Genomic DNA, 17,894 nt, shown 5'->3' on the forward strand with positions numbered 1-17,894 from the left:
TAACTGCAACACTGAATAGTTTGTTTCTTAAAAAAAAAAAAAAGAAAATAAAAGAAAAAAGCTAGAATTAGTGCCATAACAAAGCAGACAATTTAAATTAAAACTAAAATGAAACTCATTTCAGGGGGATATATTTTTTTGATCTGTAGTTCCCAAGAAAAGTTGGGGTTTTTACCGTTCAGAAATTCAAATCCTGAAAAACTCAGGGGGGTCGGCCAAAATACTTTTGTTTGGAGGCATTTAGTTTTTCAGGAAAAACAGGGTACAAAATTCTCCGCACAAAGCAACACTTTGCACAGACTCTCATGTTTCCTTGGAAATTTTCTTTCGAATTTGTTTCTATTGGAGAGCTCAGGCTCCGCGCCTCCCCGGGGAAGCACCCCCAGCCAGCCTGACTCGAGTCCTCAAAAGCAGGATAATATGAAGTCGCTCCACTTGACCGTGGTTCTGTGGGCAGATATTCCTGTGCACTCTTCACCCTTCTTTCCTAAACCTTCACTTTAGCACACTCTTACTTAATACTCTGTAGCTACCAAACAATGGTGACCTGTGGACAACTGGTTGGTGCTGTGTGCGTCTTGCTCTGCAGTAAACAGTGGATAGACGTATGTTATGGCTTCTCCTAGAAAGCTCGCTCTTTAGTAAGTCAGGCTTACAGGTGTATCCCAGGGGTTCCCAGCAAGCCACCAAAAAAAGTGCCTCCCTTAGTCTTGTGCCACAGAGCAAAGCTGGCTCAGCTGCTGAGGAACGATAGAGGATTCATATTCTTAAAATGATAGGTTTGCATTTCTGGAAGCTGGAGGAATCTAAAGAAAAGGGAGGGTTGCTTTTCTGCTGGGAAAAGGTATTTTGCGGTCGAAAATGGTGACAGTCCCCAAAAGCTTTAAATCTGTGGTTTTCCTATAGGAGTCCAGGCTCCAAGGAGATTCTGCTTTTAGCTGCAAGGTAAGGAAAGCATCACGTATGGAGATTTGCAGAAGACATACTGTCCCCAGATTATTTCAGTTACTGACGTAGGGCTATGGGGATTCCTGGGTGTGGATTTACCCAGGAGCAGTAGGGACGTTGTGCCTCTCGTCCTCTGCTGATGCAGAAGTGACCGTGTGCTTGTGAGTGTCCCCTCTCCTTGCACAACCCCTGTCACAGCTACACCTGGCCCGACATGCCGAGTTCTCACTGCCTGGATTCCCTCTGTGCTCCTTTGGCTTTATCCTGTTAGGCTTCAATTTCCAAAGTGTATTCGGATGTTTGTCAAAAGCACCGAGATGCCGTGTTTTTACAGAAAATCAATGGGGTTTAGCTATTAAGTGCTTTCACCTGAGTCTTTTGAAAATGTCGCCCATAAATAACAAAACAAAAGCAAAATCTGTGTGTGTGAACAAAGGGTTTTCAAACCGGCTGCATCTACAGCAAGAAGTCAGAAGGTGCATAAGGACACATCTCACAGCAAAGAGCTGCATTAGCGGGTATAAGGGATTATCTCTGAGCTGCAATTTCCACAGAGAAAAGTTCACACTGGTCTTAAAACGTTTATTCTCACAAAGCAAGTGTGCTGCAGAAGCAAAACACTCAGCCTTTTAATGTCTTGTATAATTAAGGACCACTTTATTTTCTCTTTTTATTAATGACTTACCTTTAATGTTAGCCCGACGACACAGTTGTGTAATTTAATGTGAAATGTATTATTCAGCTAGCTGCCGCTTTACAGAAAGGTTTTGACAGGCTGTAATGGTTTTGGTTTCAGGACAATAAACCATCTTTTTTATAAATGCTGGGAAGAAACTTGAAGGAAGTGAGGTGGCTCTTTTAGTAGATTGATGGGATTAATTTTTTTAAAAGAAAGTGTAACTGAAGAAAAGAAAATACAGTAAAGAACCTATCATAGCAAAGGCAAATTAGTTGTTCAGTCCCCAATTCAGAGGAAGCGTTTAGGCACATGCTTAAGTCTCATTGGGGACTTGCCTCAATGAAGCTTATGCTCTTTTGACTAAAGACTGAGTTTAAGCAATTATTTACCCTTTGCATAGTGAAATTTGTAGAAAGAGACACGGCATCTTTTACTAAACCGGCCTTTTGTAAGGTGCATCAGCATGTCCTTCATCTTATGAAACACCAATCGGAATCAGCTGAAAATCAGCAGTTGCTTTAAGTTAAACAAATTTAGGAGGGTTCCCGTGATTTTGTTGAACTGGGGGCAGAAATATTAATAATTAAATGAGCTACATGAAGAGGCTTCCTGTGGGAGCAAATGATTGGTTCAGTGACCCATCCTAAATTCCATTTGCTGAAGCGAAAACAACACATAAGGAAAAAATGAGAGAAAGTTTGTTGCAGTTGTGTGTTTTATACTTTCTTCTAACTGAGTGAAAATGTTAAATCTTTTTTTAGTGCTATTTTCTTAGGAAACAGAGCCAGTGCAGGTAGTGTGTGGTGCTCAGTGACTTTGGATGTGATGGCTGATTTCTTCCAACGCAGATGGAGGTTTCAGAAGAAAGCTCGTTCCTGCAGGGTCTGGGAGATGAAGTGCCTGGGCAAAGGCGACCAGGTCAGGGTCTCCCATGGGCACCTTAACACCAAGACACCAGAGCATCCCCAGGGCACAGACCAGAGGGATGCCTGAGCCTTGGTAAAACCCTGCTGGGAACTAGCAACAGCACTTGGGCCAAGCACACAGGCAGAGGTCGTCTTTGTGCAGTGGCTCTCCCAGTTTATTCCACTGGTTTTCAAGCTGGCTCTGCTATACACTATCTCAGTCACTGGCATTGATCTCTGATTTTTGTACATGCAAGAGACTTATTCATACCTATGCAAAATCAGATTATTCTGTCTATCCCTGCCTGCACGACAGTGACAAATTCCCAAAAGAAAGTGCTGCTTAGAAGCAACACTTGCCACCAGCAGTTTACGTGCACAGACTGCTTTTTCAAAATCCAGGTCTTTGGCATTGCATGTCATTTTTCCCCAACCCTGATGAAGGTAATTTGTTTTCCCACTAAGCCTGGTCCTAGAGTGTCCAGCCATCCCTGGAATACTGCCTGCCTATGTTCCAGCATCTTTACCCAAAGGGAGCGATGTATTATTGCTCTTATGGTCAGACTAAAACAGCAAACAAAGGTACAAAGGGATAACTGAACACAGACATCCCTAGCAGAAGGCTGATGCTTAAACTATTAATCTTCCCTTCCTTCCCACAAAAAGCAAGTAATTTGGAGGCGAACACATAAAGGAGGGGATGAGAGGTCTGCACTGAAGACAATGGCGTTTGCTCCCTGCCCTGCAGGTGATCTCAGCAGCCTTTGCAGAGCCGTAGGAGACACCAGGTACAGGGGGAGGCTGTGGCGAGGAGTTCGCCTCACGTCCCGTCTACATTAGGCAGCACTGATGTGCTTAAATTATGATCTTGCAATTAAAAACTGTATTAAAATCTTCTGCTGGTTCTGGAGTGGGAAGCTGTAGTAAATCAGATAGCTACATGGAGACTCTTAGACAAGTTACGAATTATTCATAACCAATTATGTAAATTCCTCTGGAGCTGTAATAGTAAAAAACATCCCAGAGCCCTGTACAAAAAGTGGGTTGGTTTGGTTACCCCCAGAGAAGGAGAAGGACTATTATTGTTTAAGTCTAGTCTGTAAATGTGTTAATGGATCCACTCTGAAGTATCTGAGGGGAGAAAGAACAGGCGCAACCTATTAACTGCCCATGTCCTCGTAATCATCGAATAAATTGACTTTTATTGTATCCAAAAGTAAGAAATCTTCTGGGATAAAAAACCTTTTGCTACTTGGCTGCTGATAATTGGAATCAACAACTCAAGGAATTAAGGAGGCTAGATCAGCTACATGCTTTTAAAATGATTTGTAGCTGACGTATTGCCAGTTATGCACTCTATGGGCTAATCTCTAATTGTGTTTTCATGTATGGTTCTGGACTGAGTGGGTGATTTATTTGACACACAGTTTGATGTACTCATCGCCAGCCCTTAATATCCAGGATTTGCCATTCCAGATGGAGCTCTTTGTCCAACAAGTCCAATCCTCTGCCTTTGGTATTGCTAAAAAGATGCTTTCACAGAAGCCGCCTTTGCTGAAGCAGCTGAAGAGGCAGAGGGGTCACTCGCTGCTGACAGTGGTGGTGGCATCGTGGTTCCTGGTGGCACAGGGGTGTTTTCACTGTTGAGCTTCAGACTTCCCTGCTTGGAGCCCGACCTCTGTGTAAGCAACAGAGACCAGAGACACTTTCCAAGGCTGCTTCAGGGCCATAAAATCGTTTCCTTTGTCAACTGCTTGGAAGTCTTAAGGCAGAAGCCGACAGGCAGTACAAAGACCCTCACGTTTTGGGGGATTCGGTGTGGTTTAGGCATGAGTTCAGAGGCCAGGGAACTGTTAGCTGTTATAGCTCTGCTTTGGGAGATATTGAATCAGTTACTCTATCTCTCTGAACTTATTTCCACCCACTCCTCTTGCATAATTAGACTGTAAGGTCTTCAGGGCAGGGACCATCTCTTTATAAGCTGTTTTGTGTTACACCTAGCACAATGGGGTGCCAGTCTCACCTGCGGCCTGCAGGCACCGCTCTGTTACAGATAATTAGTATTTTTTTAGGCACCGCTGTAGTACAAATAGCTGGGCTGTGTTGTTGTTGTTGTTTATTCTTGGCCAAAGCCCGCTTGCCAGCCGAAGGCACGCAGCGAGCCCGGCTGCAGCAGGCGCACAGCGGCCTTTGTGGCACAGGCGGAGTTTAGAGAAGAGCGGAGACTCGCGAGCTTGTGGTGAAGAGGGAAGGACGCTGCACACCTCTGCTTCATTCCTGGCTCAGCCGCTGCTTCACAAGTTGCTTTTAGCTGCCTACTTCATTACTTTTTTACCAAAGTTTCCTCTCTATGAAAAGTAATTAATGACCGGCTCCTTTATAAAGGCCTTTGAGAGCTTTGGCTGCAAAGAGTTTCAGCAGAAATAGCAAGAAATTAAACGTGGAAAATTCTGTTTAGTTCTTCCTTAGACTTGCATAGACAAGAGTATGTTCTTACAGCACTTCTGTCCCATTCCATGCTCTGGATGGGCAAAAGCAGGGAGAAACTACAGAAATTCAAGCACCAAAGTGTATGAATGTTCATCTGACCAGCCGCCTGTCCATGTGCTCGTGTGCGTGAGAAATGCCTTTTTTTTTCTTCATACAACTGTTCTTTGTTTCCTTAATCTCACCGTAGATGGTTTCCTCTTTGCATGCCCATTCTGTAATTCCCCCAGTAGACATCTGTCAGGAATACACAAAAACTAGCACAGCTTTGATGCAAAAACAGAATCCTGGAAACTAATCAAGAAAAAAAAATTGCCCTTGTAAAACTGGGTCTGTAATTATTATGGGAGCCAAGATATCGAGATAATAAGGAGACAGCCCTAAATAACTTGGGGGAATTACAGAAGGTAATAATGTACTGCACCACTGCCAGACAGAGTTAGACAGACAGAGCGGCTATGGGTTTTGGCCGGGGTTCTGCATTGTGTTGCGGCTGCTCCGCTGCTGCCAGGGCGAGGAAGGAGCGTGAGGAGCGGGGCTGTGGCTCTAAGGGGCTGCCACAGAGTGGCCTGAAACCTGTTGCGATTTCAGGGAATCAGCTTTTCTTTCCTGTGTCTGCTTGCCTGTGACATCTCGTACCCACAAGATGATCTGCTCTGTGCCAGCAAACCTCCCTCGAATGCAGAAATCTCAGCAGTTGCCCCTCTGCGATGTGATTCTGGTGTGGTACCCAGTGATGCAAAATAGGCAAAGGGTTACCAAAAAAAAAAAGGCAAAACTGTTGCTGTCTCTGAGGGAGGGATTGTCAGCTCGGCTTTGCTGGTTATGGTAAACTGTTATACACAAGCTCACATTCTCAAACAGGAATCTCTGTGCCAGAAAGTCCATGTAGCCTTGGAAAACAGATGGTGTGGGAGCGAGCTAATCAGGAGCGGTTGCCCTGTTGCGTTTGTGCGTTGCCAGAAGAGTCAAGCCAAGATCCCGTTGCTTTCTTTCGCAGCCCCTTCAGCGGGGCAGGCGAGGCCGGGGGGATTGCGCTGGGTGCTGCTGCAGCTAGCCTGCCTCCCCGACCAGAGCCGGCTTGTCAAAAGCTGGCATGGGCATCTCAGTGTTGCGGTGTAGACATATCCTTTGGGTGTAATAACAATAGAAGGATGAGATATGTACGTTTCAGAGGTTTTGGAGCAACAGGGTGTTAAGATAATACAGGCAATCAAGCTCAAAATATATCTGGTGGTGGTTTCTAACCTTGCTGGTATTTCTCCTCGGGGTTCAGTGTGTTAGAAGAGACCAAGGGCATGTTTTAAAGCGCGCAGAACCCACAACCAGGAGTAAAGATTTCCAAGGATCTTAGCGCTCTTTTACACAAACAAAAATCAGTCTGTGGCACAAAGCTGCTCTGCAGGCTGGGGGCTGAACTCATTTGGAAATTCAGCTTTTAAGTGCCGCCGATTTGCTATTCAACAAGAGAAGGTCTTTGCATCTTCTTCAGTGAAGCAAATGCTATTAAAAGACCCAAATGCACAATTTTGTTATTAAACCTAATGTTTCTGTTTCACAAGGGTGTTCTGACTCCAGGATGGGGACACAGAGCTGTTATCCCTACAGGCTGACTTCAGTCCTCAAAATTGAATCTTAAACAGCACTCTCTTCACTCTCTTCACTCTTGCACTTAATCTTGGAGATGCAGGAAGATACTCTCTGCCTTCCTTTAATAGAAGAAAAAACACGATTTTTAGATGTGTGAGCACTGGAAATCCCAGTAAAGCCGAACAGTCGCCCTGTATAGCAGCACTTTCCAGGGACACTTATTACCTCTCCTGTTCTGTCCTGGTCCTCAGTGATTGTAGGAGCGTAGCATGCTACTGCTAAGTGTTTTTAAATGAGGATTTTAAAACTTCTCCTGTGGCTACCCCTGTTGATTACGAATGTTTTTTTTCCCTACCAAGCCCCAGAGTTTTGGCTCCGGCACCCTCATCAGTTGTAATTACTGTGCCCTTTTACATGGAAAATGTGATCAACTTCAGCTTGTCTGCGCTGCTTCATCCATCTGCACCTGTGGCTATGGAGGGAACGGCTCATACTGGAAATTCTGACTCTAGCAGAATGTCAATTATTAATCCTAGGAACTGCATTAAAAATATCTTCCTTTTTATTAGCTTTATCGGGAGAAGCCTTATTCTTGATGACCTGCTAATCGCTTGTGATGTTAATTCTAATGTAAAGTATAAAAAACTTTTTCTAGTTTGAATTAAAATTATGTGTTTTAAAAGACATAGGAATACAGTTGATGAATGAATGGGGTTGACTGAGGGTAAATATGGCCTGGGCAAGTGCTTTCACTCCCTGTTCTGTTTGAATCCTGTTTAATTCATGAAGAAAAATGGAGATACAATATCCATCTGCATTTTTTGGGTTTCTGTGGACCTTCTGATTGTGCTAAGTACAAAAGGCCTTTGGAGCTCGAGAGTTCAGGGTGAGCTTGACGGGATGTTTTGTGGCACACAATTGTCAGGAACATCAGCTGACTCTGTCCCACTTCTTGCTGCAGCTCACACCAGGGTTTGGATTCTTCTGTGGCTTCAGTTTCAACAAAAATTTATCTCTAATGGTCCAGGAGGAGCAACTCTTAATGTTTCATCTTTTAAATGACTGTTTAGGCTGCCTCTTCTGGTACTTCCAATAAATTGAGGGTACAAAGACCAAAGTTTGTGGTTCCCATGCACTGACACAGGGACAGAGAGAACAAGAGCAGTTCCCAAGTCCTGCAGCATCCCTGGAAGGCACCACATGTCTCCTCCTCTGCAGCGCATCCCTGGCCTAAGACCCCCACTCAGATCAAACCTGGCCAAGGAGCCAGGATGTCCCCGTGCAGTGGTGAGATCAAGCACCAGTTTGCATTGTGGGACCTTGTTTCGGTTCCCACTGCCTTGCCTGCATCTGTGCGGTTGTCCCAAAGCCCTGCAAACACCCCGCGTTTGCAAGCCTCGGAAATCCGCTTGCACAGAGGAGAGGTGGGGCACAAATGCTGCTTTTGCAATAACAAGCTTGTCTTTCCACTAGTTCTGCCTGGGTGGCACGGTAACCACAGGCTCTCATCATTAGCAACAATTGGTGGGTCCCGGATTTAGCTCTGTCACCACAAACCCTGTCTTTTGCTCGAGCGGTCTCCAGCTTTAGCAAGTGGCAACTCCCTTAATTATACATTTTTATCTTCTCCACCCCAGCTGCTGCACTCAGGGCTGGGGGAAGGAAGGAAAGAGCAAAAAGAAGGAATCAAAGGGGGAAAGTTAATTTAAGCACCCGGGTGCAGGGAGCACTGCAGTCCCTCTTACTGCTTATAGCATCGCTGTTCTCTGCAGCATGATTTTCGCAGGAGCACTGGCTGAAGGATTCTTCCTTTCTATTGGGGTTGAAACTTAGAGCTGTATTTTGGAGCTTTCCCCTCATCAGCCTTTCCTCCCACTCAGGAAGGTTTATTGTGTGACTCCCCTTCGCTGCCTCGGTTTGGGTTGAACTCAGCTTTGCCCTAAGCCCATCACCATCTTCTTGGGCATCCTCCCGCCCTGGCAGGGGGCTTTCCACCTTCCTTGTTCTTCCCAGCTCCTCTTTCTTTTTCCTTTGCTGCCCTCTATCCCCCAGCCTTGCTCTGCTGCCTAGCACATAAAACCGTAATTTGCTGCGTAGGCATAAAATACTGTGAACTGCTGCACCTTTTGCACATGGATAGGTCAAAAAGAAGTGTAGCAATTTGCTTGAACATGTGCACGGGCAATATTAATGCAGATCAGTTGCAAGAAATAACGTAATACAGATTTGCCAACGTATGTATTGCATAAATGCTGACAGGTGCTGACAGAAGTGTGTGCGTAAACATTTAATAGCACTGTTAATTCATAGCACAACAGTTGCTGTTGGCATGGCTTGGAATTTATTATATTTTGCTATTTATTCCTAGTCAGCTTGTTGTCCATCATCCTCCCAGATGGCATGTCTACCGCCATTTCTTCCTCCTCAAATTTGCATGGTGCTTTTCCTGGGAGCAAGGCGGGTGGCTGATAGCTCAAGTTGTGCATGCAGACTCCAAAGCCTCCTTTCTTGTTCAATACAAGCCCACTTCGTGCCTGTGAAGAATTCCCCTAATCTCTTTATATCTTAATTGCTCTTTGTGAATAGAGGGAAATAAATATTTCATTCACTTATAGATGCATTTCCCTCTTCTGTTTTTCTTTCCTAATCTACTCAGATTGCCGTGGTGAAAACCTGGCCCCACTGAAAGCAAAGGCGAAACTGCCGCTGATTTCAGTTCAACAAAGATTCACCTTAACCGACTCTGCCTAAAAGTTTGGTGTTTAGTCCAACATAATCATCCAGGCTCCTTTTATAGTCCCTGTCGAAAGACACTGGCACCTCCAGCATCAATTCACCCGCCCTGTCTCAGATAACTATCTTGGGATGGCATGAATAGCCCTCCATAGGTGCCAATTTCTCTCTCCATTCACTGCAGCAGAGGCTGAAAGTTTGAACTTTACCTCACTTTTAGGTGGCTGGTTTTCAGTTGTGGGTGACAGGGATGACTTCTTGCAATGTGGTGGCTCTTCCCCTCTCCCTGCTGGAAATGGGGGCTCCTGTGGGGTGTCAACCTGCTGCGACAATGCAAATATTTATGGCTGGATCAAAACTCGTGTGTGATTTTTGCAGGCGTTCCCCTGCAAACCCCACTCAGGTGGCCTTAGATGGTGCCTTGCTCTGGCCACATGCTGGCATCACTGCCTTGGTCTGTGACAGATTTCAGAAGCAGCAGCAAGAGATGTAGAAATATGCTGAGCAGCATTTTGCTGGGTTTTGCCAGGGGAAAAACTGAACCATTGTGTGAGTTTCAGATTTTGCTTCTCATTGGAAAAACTGGACACTATCAAACAACATGAACAGCTTTCCAAAAACACTTTCTTTCCAGCAGCATGTGAGAGAGGCACATTTTGACTGTTAATCTCTAAAGGGATGCAGTAATCAGTCATGTTTTGGGTATAAGGGACGGTAAATGTCTGCTTGGGGGTCTCGGTGCACGTCCACTCACGCTGGTCATCAGGAGCATTGGAGTTCTGAATGAAGGAGCCTTTGTGATAGCCTCTGAGACACATTCCTGATTGTATTCCCCCCACATTGAGGATGCTAGTTAGGAGGTATTGCTAATGAGGGCAGTCCTGAGGAGGGAGTTGCCTGATGGGATTCAATCCTTTCATGTCACCAGGAGCCCCAGAAGAACTGCAGTGTGACCTCCTGGCTGTGGCAGGGATGTTGCTGCCAGGCCACTGTGGCCATAGGTGCTGAATTATGGCTCTAAAAGCTACCGGGCTGTCCTACTGATAAATGAGAGGGAGAGAAGTTTCTTGGCTTTAACAGAGTCACCACATAGGAAAAGTCAACACGGGGAAGAAAATCAAACTTTTGTTCTACTGACTTGTGAAAATTGTTTTCTCTGTGGGTGTAAATTGATGAGGATATTCTGATTTATCAGGCAAGGATCTGGTCTAACGTGCAGTAAAAGCTTCAAGTTTTGGCTGTAACTCAGGGGTTAGCCCTTTAGGTAGTCACACAGGAGGTTTTGCAATGGATCAGAAGGTAGGGCTCTTGGGAACCCCAGGAAAAATAAACATAACCCAAAAAGCTGTGAGAGATTGTGTGACAGCCTCTGGTGAATGAAAAGTGACTGAACACCAGGTTTTTCTCTTTCACAGCCATAAAAACCAGGCTAAGGAGGCTGTCCATTACATCTCTTCTACGGTATCACTCCCCGTGTTTGACATAGCTCACATGATCTACGAACTGGGGCCTGGTTTTGATTTAGCACTGTTTATTAACCTAACGGTGCTGACATATTTTAGTGCAACATATAAAATCTAAGGCTTTTTCTTAAGCTGAGGAAATGAGGTTATGTGACATTGATCCAAAATGGAGGGGAGTATTTTGGGTTTCACATTAACAGACAAGGGAACTGAGACAAGGGATATGCAGTCTTTCTTCTGTCCTCTCTGCCAAGACCTCTGCAAATGGGGCAGAAATACCAGGTTTCAGTAAAGTCCTGCGCATGTTTAAAACCAGCTGTAAATGGCTTTTGATCATTTTGTCGTGTGTGAAAGATTGTAAGAATCGGTTTAAAATTTTAATCAAGGCAATAGGAAAACCAAAATAACAGGTCTGCTTGAGTTACTCAACTCATGTCAAGGTCTGAAAACCCTTGGACACAAATGTTCTGTGGCTACAGTGAAGGTATAAGACCTTGTTCCCATTATAGGAAAAAGGAAACTGCGGGCAGACGGTGGGGCAATGGTGACTCTGATATTATGGTCATTCAATGGGCAGAAAAGAGGTTGGTACTCCTGATTTTAGGACCTCATGGAATCTCTTCGGTGTTAGAAATGTCAGTTAAGGATAACTGATTAAGGAAATCTAGATCTTACTGGCACAAAATAGTGATCTGCACACAGGCAATGACAGGCCATTAATAGACCTAGTAATATGGATTTGCATTAACAGTTTGGAGGTATTTTGTAAGCCCCTTGGCCACATGTCAAATCACTAAGCTGGTACATTGTTCCAGCGTTGGAGTTACTGTTGTTGGTGTGATTCCAGAGTTGTGGTGGTTGTGCAATACTACCAAGTCCTTGCTTTTCTCCTGGTTACCTTTTGAATGGAGGTCCTTCCCTTGATTTTGATAAGAGTTATTAAATTTGGCTGCACCCACCCAACATCACTGTGCTCCTCGGAAATAGGGCAGCAATTGTGTAACTTCCATCCATCCGTCCATACAGAGCACTTAATTTCCATTATTGAGGTTTCCCAACATCATAACAGAGTTGCATTAATGTGGCTTATCTGTGATAACCAGTGCAAACTAGTGCAGGAAAATCCATGAACAGAGCCAGCCCTGTTTAATTCAGTCTGGTGCCTGAACATTGCACCATTACCCTCCGCCAGCGCTGCTGCGGGGTGTAGCTGCACCACCCCTCAGCTCCCCGCTCCTGCCCACATCAATCCTCTCCTGACGGTGCCACGCTGCTCAGCCTCTGCTTGGATCCCACCGGCTGTATGTTGATCCCTGTATCTGCAAGAGTTGCCTGTAACAGGTTACCACCGCCAGTTACTGGGGTTGTAATTTCACCAAATGCCCCCTGTTCCACTGTGACTGTACCGCCGCCTGTTTTGCTCTTGCAGCCTCACAGTAGCTCACAGGTGCATCTTTCCTTTCCCATGGCTCCAGTCCCGCCATGAGGACGGGCTGAAGGAGCTCACACGTTGCCCTGTGTAATCTTGCTGCTAGCTGACATTTCTCCTCCTCTCATCCCAAATCCCTTCCTTTTCCAATCCCTTCATTTCCTCCTGCTCTCAGTTTTTAAGCCATCTCTTCTGTGACTTACTGTCTAGAACAGCTTCCCTCTGTACTTCTCTCCCCTTTCAAATCCTTCCTTAAACCACAGCCACTTCAGCAAGTCCTCCTTTTCAAGGCAGTAATCCCCATTTATGCTGTAGCCCACAAACATTATCTGGTGTCATGTCAAGCATATGTACAGCCTTGAAGGTAGACTGGTGAGGGTTCTGAGAGAGAGCAGAGCTTCTAAATCCCTTTGAAACGTAATCAAAATCAGGCACCTAATTCTCTTTGGTTTAAAAAAAAATCCTAGTTCTCCTGGGGCAAGGCATGTGTATTGATCTAGGTGGTGTGCTACAGTACCACTGTACGATTCTCTGGGAGTTTTATATTGAACTGTGAATCGTCTGAATGCACAGCAATGTGCAAGTTAAGAGCATGTGCGCAATTTTAGACGGGCTCATTTAGATGTGTCTTGTGGGGCTGGTTTCTGCTCAGTTGCTAGTTTCCAGATGTGAATTTTGAGAAAGGCAGAGCTTACAAGTGCTGTTCCTGTCTTCTATTTAGGATCCCCCATAGTCAGTACTTACCTCTGTATAAATAAGTGGGATTACTCCCTGGAGAATTAGCAGCAGCAGGACTGTACACACTTTGCTTCTCAATTACTGGCTGTGAAACAGGTTTGCTATCTGCCAGGCAAGTGAATTCCCTCTGTTCCCACTGAGGCTGTTGCTGTGAGAGCCCCGTACAAAAGGTGACTTTGAGCATCATGGAAATGTCAGGACAATTTAGCCTGCTGTGGTTCTCAAAGGAAAGAGATTGGAGCTGGAATTTAAGAGCAGGGTGGAATGGTCATAAATGGGTTTAGGACTAGGACTAGACATGAGTGTGACTGTAGGATATTCATGTGGATTGTTGTCTAGTGGGCAGAGCAGAGAGAAGTAGTGCAGGCGATGGCGGGTCTGCTCCTACATCTCCGAGAGACGGGCTGGTCATGTAGGGCCCCCCAGCAGTCCTACACCTGGCTCGCTTCTGCTTTTATTACACCCAGTGGTAAAATTTCTGTGGGGAGCCTGTCACGTGTTGAGCACTTTGAGAGCTTGCAGCCCCCCAGCTTTTGATCCATTTGTTCCTCATGTTGTGATTTAATGCCCGGGAACATCATTAGGAGCAGTCTTTGAGTAGATGGGACTCTTGGGTCTCTTCCTGGTGCAGCTCCCAGGTGACTTTGCCTGATAAAAAGTGCTGCCCAGTTAAATGTGAACTGTCAGTCGTGGTCAGTCCTTGATGTGATAGGTTCAGCTTAATTAGAAACCAAGTTTGAGGGGGGAAAAAGAAATCTACCCTGTCAATGTTTACCCTGTAGGGTAAAGCACAAGTGTCCTGGGATGGAGCTGTGGTCTGCAGACCCGTGCTAGGCTCAGCTCCCCCCAGCAATGGTTGACTGCAGATCCGACACAGCACGTCTGTGAGATACATTCTCCTCCATTAAAAAGATGAAAGGTAAGAGAAGGAGAAGAGGCTAATTCTGATCAATTGCCAAAATCATAAAACACAGAGAGAGAGAGAGAGGAAGAAACTTGCTATAAATTACCCCGTGAGTCCATGCTGGAGCTGGGGATTAAACCCAGGTCTGCAAAATTCCAGTCAATTACTGCGAGCATGAGGCCACTTGCATCTGCTGACTCCCCACTCCGGGTACTCCTCTTCTGAAGCGGCGAAGCTGCTTGCGAAGTGTGAGAGTGGCAAAATCTGGGCTAGTCAGCAATGCTTTTCTAAGCAGTGCGATTCAGGCGAGCCCTTGAGTAACTACGGGGTGGCAGGACCAGGTCCCCTCCTGCTCCACCGCACACTGGAGCCCTTTGAGAAACCCCTCAGCCTCCTGAGCACAACTACAGCACTTGGTGAGGCCAAGTGGGTCTCCCTGTGTGTAGTTCGTGCAATTGGGGTAGGGAATGAGTGACTGCAGAGGATGAACAGCGAGGGAGGACAGGCTTTCCTTTATGGAAGATCTGGATTTATTTCTGTTCGTTCATTGCAAGTCAGAATCCATTTTCTTCATTTTTATTCTTCCGTGCTGTGACATCTTTAAAATCCATGGTACATTTAACTTCTGATTTTCATTTAATACCTTTTAAAGTGATCTAATGCAGAAAGATTACAGACAGTAAGGGTTACTGTCCTTTGGTGGAAATACCCTATTTAATAAAATATTCTAAGACAGATTGGCCACTCCGTGCATTCAGAAAAGAAATATATACTGAGTTTAGACACTGTGACAGTAAAACTTTATAGTCCTATCAATTTCAGACAGTCGTACTCTCCTGAAGTTTCCAAATCACTTTGCAAAGGTAGCTAGCTATCCTAGTTTTGAAATTAGGAATAGCTGGGGATGCAGTTTGCAGTATTTAATGTAGATCTATGTAAATTGCTATGAGAGGGGGAGGAGAAGAGTTTGATCTTAAAATGTAATTTGGACTGTTCTCGTCTTTTCTTGTAGAGGCTGTTTTGATCATTTGTTGCCACCTCCCAGTTTTCAAACATGTCAAGTCTCTCAAAAAGTTCTGATACTTTTAAAGATAAGGATCAAATTTTATGTATTTTTCTCTCTTAGTTCTCATGCTTTTGACATTCAGGTTTGCAAACTTCTTCCGCTATCAAAGGGCTTCAACATCTTTCCTTTTTTATTTTTAAATGAAAATTGACATTCTTATTTGATAATGTGACTCTCGGAGCCAAGACTTTAAGAAAAATGCCAAATACCGCAATACCTATGGGAATTTGCAACCTTATTATTAATAATGGGCGCCGCTCTCTTCCCTTCAAGTCTCCTGGGATTTTGGTGTTTCATCTAAATCCACCCAGGTTCTTGTGATCTTTAAAGGTGGGGAGTTGGTGGAAAAGTACTTCCTTGGGAGAAGAACTGATTACAAAGCATGGGTCCAGTTTCTAGTTTGAACCTCTAGAAACACAGAATATTTTCAGGTCTAAGGTTTGGTTGCCTGCGATCTTGGGTTTTGTTTTTTGGTTTTTACCCACTCCTTTTTGCTTTGCTGGTAGAATGAAGAACTTGATTTAAGGTTATATGCCTGGAAAAATAAAGCATTTAATTTACATTTTACAAGGCAGTTATTGCAGGTTAATTAAATATCAATTGAGTGTTATAGGCCACATTAAGATTTATTAATAAGCCAGCAGATAAATCTCCTTGGAATTCAATTAAATGAAAATCACATAAAAATATATGTGCAATTTTATTCACATAATACATAAAACTTGTGAATTATAATGCAGCATTGTACAATAAGTTGATTAATGGGAATTAATTGCTGAAATAGAGGAAAAATCAATTTAAACTTCCTGTAGCGGATATAAGGAGCACAGTGTACTTCTCCCCTGCCCTTGGAAAGCTGAGTTTGTGTCTGCGCTTGCATTTTCTCACTCCAGACCATAAGATTCATCTTGGACATAAATGTCCTTCCTCTCCTCTCACCTGCTGTAGCTCAGCGTTTCAGGCTTAGAGCGAGGAATGACTCTGTATTGCCAGTGTGCCCCCGCTGAGTTAATTGTATGATTGAAGATTTTAGAGATGGAAGAAGCAGCTGGTGGGTGTCCCTGGCCCTGAAAATGCACTTGGGTTTGTGTCTCAGACCAGATCTCTGTCTGGGAGGGGGGAGCTGGTGGGCGTATCGAGGGCTTTGGGAGCATTTGTACCGACGGACGGTGGAGACTTCTGCCCTTGATGCTTTTTCAAATCTCTCTTTAGGCATTTGTAAGCTAGTTAGCAATACCAACCCTGCTGGCCACGTTGTCTGCGAGCTCAGGAGCACATGGGTGTGTTGGGCTTTGACCAGGGTTAGTGTGTGGATTTAGGCCCTTTTGAGGAAGCAAAGCTTCCGATATCGGAGATGAGGTTCAGGAGCTGGACTTGGAAAATATCTTTCCAATATTTGCAGAACGATTGAGGCCTGGCGTGCTGCCATCTGTTCCCTGCGCATCCTGTGTTAAATACTGTCAATATGAGATTATGTTCCAATTACAGTACCAGACTGACTGGTTTAACTCCTACCATGAATCTATTTTCCTTTATTACTATGTACTAACTCTGTGACTGATGTACCAGACACCAAAAGAGATGGTCTCTGCCCGGAGGGCTTTGTCTAAAAGAAACATGCCAGGAGAAGACTGAACGCAACAGAAAATGCAGATGAATGAGTAATTCTGTTGAGATTCTCTTTTTAATTTGGTGATTCTTTGCTTGTTTGGTGTTTGGCTTGAGTTTTAATATTACTAAACTCGCTTCCTTCAGACATTGCACAAGAACAGAGACTTCCATAGAAACTCAAACAGGGTTAGGCATGTGGCCCTTTGAAGTGTGTGTGTGGTGGGGGGTGAATGCTCAGCGCACACATGGGAACGCTGGAGGATGGAAAACGAAGGGAGAACCGTGCTCCAGTGCAGCCGACGGCTCCAGCAGACACCGCAGCTCGTGCTGGGGCAGTTTAGCCGCATTTAAAACGCAGCAGGTGTCTTTCTGTCAGTGCATCCTTGCTCATCCTCCCTGCTCCTCCAGTGCGGAATGCATGCATGTCTCCTCTGTGCTTCAGCTCTGCTTCTCCCTGCAATAGTTGTCAGGGATATTAGCATTAAATACTTACTGCCTGGCTTAACTAAGGGGTAAGATAGGATTTAATTTGTATGGCTGAAATCCAATTATATAATGGAGCCCCTGGGGGAAGCAGTTATACCTGCTGAATCTCTTGGATGAGTAATTGTGCACAAAGGCTCCTCTCCAGAAGTAGAAGCAGATCTGAAATATTATTTTTTTTCCCCTCTTTTTTTTTTGCTGCTGCTGTTACATAATAGGGCCGAGACCCTGCAAAGAAAAGCCAACAACAACCCAGTGCAGTAGAAAGAATTAAAGCATTGCCAGGAGAAAACAAGTTATAATCTGATAAAATCAAGGATCCAACAGGAAGTCTGCAGCAGCTTTAGCTTGGAGGAGCCAAAATGCAGGGCAGCCAAAGGAAGCTTACTCATCTTTTTGGAAAACAGCACAGAGGCTTTGCTGTCTAACTTTTCCCCCCACTTCTACCATGAGCAGGGAAAGGGAATCCTCTACTTGCTTTTGTAGCTTGGGAGGTGGGTAGGTATAAAAAAAGCTAAGACGTCAAATATTTCAGATCCTTGTGAAAAATCCTGCACTTAAGCACCTTTAAAAATCCCTGCTCCTTATCCTGCATGTCATCTGCATCGTGATAAGCATCAAAACCATAGGTGATGATGAGCAGGACAGGAACAAAAGCATGATGAGGTTCCCAGCAAGGTTTCTGAAAGCAGGCAAGCTTGTAAAGCATTCATCTCTGGGATAGTGTTGGGGTTTGACAACTGTCCCATCTGATATCTTCAGCAGCTCCGAATCCCACAAAGGAACACACCACGGGCTCTGAACGGGACTGAAAGCATCAGCTCGTTATACTTAGGCAAGTTTTCTCAAAGGTCAGAG

General features: G+C 44.7%; 1 long non-coding RNA gene across 7 annotated transcripts in view; it reads left to right on the top strand.

Moving 5' to 3' along the window:
* LOC135575911 (uncharacterized) overlaps positions 1–17,894 on the top strand; it is an 86,395-nt gene that overhangs the window by 31,619 nt on the left and 36,882 nt on the right. The gene's annotated exons all lie outside the window — the stretch shown is intronic.

Source organism: Columba livia, chromosome 20, assembly GCF_036013475.1.
Source record: "Columba livia isolate bColLiv1 breed racing homer chromosome 20, bColLiv1.pat.W.v2, whole genome shotgun sequence".
NCBI lineage: Eukaryota > Metazoa > Chordata > Aves > Columbiformes > Columbidae > Columba > Columba livia.